Genomic DNA, 6,000 nt, shown 5'->3' on the forward strand with positions numbered 1-6,000 from the left:
ATTGTCATTTGTTTTACTAAGTAGATGGGATATGAAAAGGGAACAGGGAGTCTTTTCTTGTGATGTCACACGTGTAACATTAATGCTACTTCCCAAAATACTCTGCTTTCTATTTCATGCCCTGGAATTTCTGGCCTGACTGTGAAACTCAACCCCCACCATGAAGGGCGGTAACCCAATCTGTACCAAGAGCTTGGGAACAATGGCCGCATAGTGAGCACTGGAGGAGGAATGCCCGGAATGCCCTGGGATGAAGGACTCAAGGGCTGGCTCTGCTCTGTGCTCTTGAAATCGTGAGAAGTCTCCTTGGGCACTGCTTGCCTGAAGAAGCCAGGAAGGTGTGAAAAGAGCTGAACTATGTGTGAACTGTGGAATTAAATCAGTGTGATACACAGACGCAGTTCACCCTGTGAACAGGGAATATGATCCCATGCTAACCCTCCAGCATTCATACCCAGTATTTGCCTTCAAGTGTATTTCTAGCAACATTTCTTTCTCTGCTTTAGCTGTCCTCTGATCCCCCTGTTTATTACTTCTTTGTTGGCACATTTCTTAAGGAGCTTGAGACATTTTTAATATAGGTTCCCACCATGCATAGGTACTGACATCTAATTGAATTTGTACTGGTTTTCAAAAATTACCCTTTTTCCCTTTTTCCATGTACTCATCCCTTTCCTTCCTTTTATTTTTATTTTTAAATGGGATTAACAGATTCTCCACATACAGACTGAAGAAGGAATACAATCTGTACAAATATCTAATGATTAAAGACTGTGTGAGCTCTACGGTTGACCAGCTGATACACAGGTAAAAGTCACTGAATACCATATGAGATAGGAGAGTCAGAGATCTGGGGATCTGGAAAGCTGTCTATCATGAGTCAGTTCTACTTTACATGTCTTTTTCACTGGGTAGACCAGTAGATATCACTGATCTCTGAAGTGTGTAGGCTGAGGATTTTTCTTTTGACTCTGTTGGTCACGGAGGTCTACTAATGAATAGCCTTCTGCATGGGGAGTACATCCACATGACTCTTTTCTACTTTCCCCATAACCCTTATAAACTTGTTCAAAGTGACTTCAGTATGTTGACCTACTACACGTCTGCCAAGCCTGTCCATCTGGCTTTGCCTATGAAACCAAAATAACTACTTTGTAGTGGGAGGACAAATATACATAGATCATATATTGCAAGTATTCTATGACTGGGTTATTAGAGAAACATGACTGGTATTGTGGTCTTAAATTTTTTAATGTTCTAACTTTCTGTTTAAAGCAATACCGAGGGTGCCTGGTGCTTATGGGATTTCATTTTCTGTGTGTAGGCTACACTTAATGGTCAAACCTTCCCCCTACAACACAGCCTATTCAAAATGTTTCTAGTGAAGCAGACAGAATCTGAAAATGAAAATATACAAGCCCACCTCCACAGAGAACATCCCAGATCTCTGTTAAAAAAATAAAAATAAAAAAAAATGATATAAATAAATGAAAATATCTGTCTGATACAGCCCATTTTTTTTTGTTCTGAGAATTCCTCCAGAGATGATGTTGTACAGAAGAAGGACAAAAGGTGTAATGGGGAGAAGGTGAACTTGAACTCCTCCAAGACGACAGGGTGGTTGGTCCCTCTTTGTGCTGTGATACCCACAGGACATGTCAATCAATTACAGAAGCAGCTGATATGTATTGTTCATGGGAAATCCTGCATCCAGCACAAAGACAGACAATGTCTTCTGCCTTACTAAATGTCATTTTTTTTTAATCAGTGGATAACACCTGACAGCAGTTGAAGATATGCTGGGATATGTTGGGTATCCCTTGCAAAAATACCAAAGGGATGTGTATACTAAGACTGAGCACTCCAGCAGGTCTTAGACTCCAGCTCATGGGGTAAGAGACACTGGATCCCCAGTAGCCCAAGCCAGTCATATCTAAGGTTTACAGCATAATGCAAGGAAATAACGTATAAACATAGAATAATAGAATTGCTCAGGTTGGAAAAGACCTTCAAGATCATCGAGTCCAACCATGACCTAACCATACTACCCTAACTCTAACAACCCACCACTAAATCATGTCCCTGAGTACTACATCCAAATGGTTTTTAAACACATTCAGGGATAGTGACTCAACCACCTCCCTGGGGAGCCTATTCCAGTGCTTAAAACATAAGAGGATGGTTCTTGGAAAGAATGACTGTGATTCATACTTGTTAACGTTTATAAGCCAGAGATATGCTTGACAGTTTTAAAGTATTTCCAAAATCCAAAATGTCATGGAAACATTTGCATTTATAAACATACATATACATGAATTCGTGCAAATCACAGAATCATAGAATCATAGAATGGCTTGGGTTGGAAGGGACCTCAAGGATCATGAAGCTCCAGCCCCCCTCCTGCATGCAGGGCCACCAACCTCCAGATCTAATACTAGAACAGGGCCCCATCCAACCTGGCCTTGAACACCTCAGTCAATATAAAAGTGTTAATAATATTGTCATTTAAAAAAAATAATTTGAAGTTTGTCTGTCAGTCTTGCTGTTCGCTTAATAGAGGGGTTTATGCTTCAGTTTTCTGACAGGAGCACAGAATAGAGGCAGTTTTCCTGAAATTCCTGGTGCAGAAGGAATGGAAGAGGAATGTCTACCATTCTTCTGGATAAGTAGAAGATAATAAGTAATGATGACTGTTTTTTGAGATTCACCTAACAGTGCAAGGTAAACCTAACAAAACGAATGCAGAGTACTGCATGGAAGTGGACACTGCTGTATTGCATTCTCTACCCCCAGGAGGTAGAAAGATCTGTATAGAAAGAGAACAGCCTACAACTACATGTGCCTCTGAGCTTTATGTACTTTGTTTAGTCAGTGTCAGCTGGGAATGCTTCCCTGTACACAACCAGTCAGATAGCATAGAGAAAGCAGAGAAAAACTGTTGTGAGAAGGATAAACTAGTCACATGGAATGCCTGCCAGGTGACTTTTCCAAGTCTCATTGAGTTTTTTTCCCACTTGTGTTAGGCTGAATGACAACCGCAGCAAGAATGGTCATATTCACAGCAGCACTGCACAGGCTGAAATAAAGCAGCACGTCACCCTCGTTCACATCTGGTCTGCCAAGAGGGAAAGATTAAGTGCAATCTGATGACAGTATTGTTCTACCCATTCTCATAAAACACAGAGTCTACCAGATTTTCCCTTCTGGTTCATCAGCTGCAAAGCGCATGGCTTCACAAAACATCAGTCCCTGGACACCACTTGCAACATGTTAGATGAAGTGATGGGTGCTGCTCAGACCCTAGAGTAATAGGAGCCATACGACCACCTGACCTGTTGCTACACTAGCTCAGAAGTTGCTTTAAAGGGAGGGAGGAAGGGAAGGGGCTTCCAGTTGTGTAAATCATCATCTGATGATTACTGGTTGGTAAGGGGTGAGCTGCTCTTTTTGTGAAGTGAGGAGGGCCACGTGTTGTGCAGCACATCCACCTCACCCACATGGCAGCCTATCAAATCCTGTAGACAAGCCTATCAAATCCTGTAGGCAAACCGACAGAGACACAGAAGTAAGTTTGTTGTCTGTGTGCGGAGAGGAAGGGGAGATTCCTCTACAAGCTGCCACGAAGCATAAGTCCATGAAATATGAACTATGAGGACAGAATGAATGAATTGGTGTTGTTTTGGCTAAAGAAGGGTGAAGTAGGGGAAGACAATGCAAAAACTTGACAACCTTTAAGCACGTCAAAAAATACCTTAGTGCATACAGAAGTACTCAATGCCTGTGACAACCAGGAGCTTAAACTGCAGGACAGTCAATATTTCTGCTTATTTGGAAAAACTCTGAGTCAAGATGAATGCAGTGTGCTGGAATCAGTGTTATGGAAAACTTTTGTCTGCTGGAAAGCTTTAAGGTGAGTTTAAATAAATGGCTGTTAGGAAGAGTATAGACGTAATCGTTCCTGTTTTGGGACTGCATGGTTGTTCAGGATCTGCCAGAACACTGGGATTCCCTCTAGGAATTAATGCTAATCACACTCTTTCTCTCACATAGGCAAGACAATTAGCTGCTTAGGTTTCCAATCACAGCCCTACAGCAAATGAATCTTGACAGCGCTATTGTGTATAGCCAGTTCATTGGTATACTGAGCCCTTCATTTAGGTTTGCCACCCCTTTTCATTCTGTTCTTGTTCCTATTATCTAATAAACATCGATGGTTGCTTATTCTTGCAAGATTAGAAATCATTTACAGCCATATGGATTAAAGAGAAGGGAAAAAAAAAAAAAAAAAAAAAGAAGAAGAAGGAGCAAAACCCAAATAAATATCCCTAAATATAGTTAGAGCCAGATGGCTTTAGTTACAATTGTCTCAATGCAGCCACACCAAAAGAAATCCGAGCGAAGTTCTGTGGCAAAGTTCTATGGCATGATCTGTCAATCAGCCAAAATCCTTGAGGGGTTTATTGTATGCCCTGCAGCAAAACCCCATCCCTCTGTAATACAATGACAGTGCATTCCAGGCATATTTCTCTGCTGAGAGGCAGTGTTTTAGATGCAGTGGGATTGATTGTCCGTCATCTGATCCTGGAGCTCAGGCTCATGTTAAACCTAGATGGGCTCCATATTCAAGGTGACCTCTAGCATGTTGTATAGGTATTACACATGGAGTAGTGATCCATACTTGTGATATGCGTCAAGGCTCTGCCAGGTTCTTCCTATTGTTGACCACCTTGGTCATGATGCAGATCACAGAGTCCGGTGTGTCAGCGAATAATATCTGCTATTCAGGCAGGTAAGTTGATGGTGGTTCACATTCCCTGGGAAGCTTTCATACAAATGAGTTATGACTCTTTGTGTTGAACAGCCTTCTTGACCAGGGTTGCTACTGATTATGCAGGTTATGAAAACATGCCAAGGCTCATGAGCCAGAAAAAATGGTAGTTGGAGAAATGCTCTTCAACCCCCTTCACTAGTCAGTCATCTTGGAAGATTGTCTTAGAGCCAGCCCCATTCTGCTGTTATTCATGGTTATGGATGTCATACAGCCTCAAGACTTCTTCCAGCTCTAACTTGAAGTGGTTTTACTGGTGGTTTCTGAGATGAGCCAAACCAGAATCTGCTGAAGTCAAAGAAATTTTTATACGTGTGTAATGCCAAACTCAAAAAGTAGACAGCTGTTTCATTTAAGACCCACAACTCTGCCTTTCTGAAAAGGATTTGAGATATTTCCATACTCTAAGGGCTGCAGCCTCATGTCAGATCACATTTCCTCATAGTCCTTCCTATACTGAACAATTTTTTGTGCACGCAGCTCATATTTCATTACATAAATGGCCAGAGAGGATTCACCATTGATAGAGAGAAGGGACACCAGAAAGCCCTTATGTCCTGGGCACAAACCAGCTCTCACTGGACAATCTCTTCCAGACCTTGTTCATTTGAAGAAAAATATTCCTGCCTTCAGATGTCTGTCTCTATCTACCATCCTGAAGTTTGTTATTCCTGCATCCCACTAGCAGACAGGACAATGTTGATATTCATTATTTACCTCAAGCAAAATCATAGAATCACAGAATCATTAAGGTTGGAAAAGACCTCTAGCATCATCTTGTCCAGCCATCAACCTATCACCACTGTGCCCACTCAACCACGTCACTCATGGTGATCAGAATGTGGGCAGGTGGACCCTATTTAATCTGCTTGAGCACAAAGACAGGTAACCATGTGGTCAAAGTAACACCCATAAAAACTGATCCTTTAGCAAACTGTGAAGGCAGCTAACTCCATTGAAGGACCTCCAGACAACAGACAGAGGGGGACAGGAGGTGGTTAACATCAGGTAAAAGGCCGATCGCTGCACATGTGAACACAGAAGTGAAAGTGATTGCCTGTGATCAGAAAGTGTTTATAAGACGTCATCCTTCCCCCAAAGAATGACAAAATCGATTTATTCTGTTTAGGTTTATTTCAAGCAGCACTTCCTGAGAGTGTTCTTCCAACAGG

Source organism: Gallus gallus, chromosome 2 (genome assembly GCF_016699485.2).
Source record: "Gallus gallus isolate bGalGal1 chromosome 2, bGalGal1.mat.broiler.GRCg7b, whole genome shotgun sequence".
Taxonomy (NCBI): domain Eukaryota; kingdom Metazoa; phylum Chordata; class Aves; order Galliformes; family Phasianidae; genus Gallus; species Gallus gallus.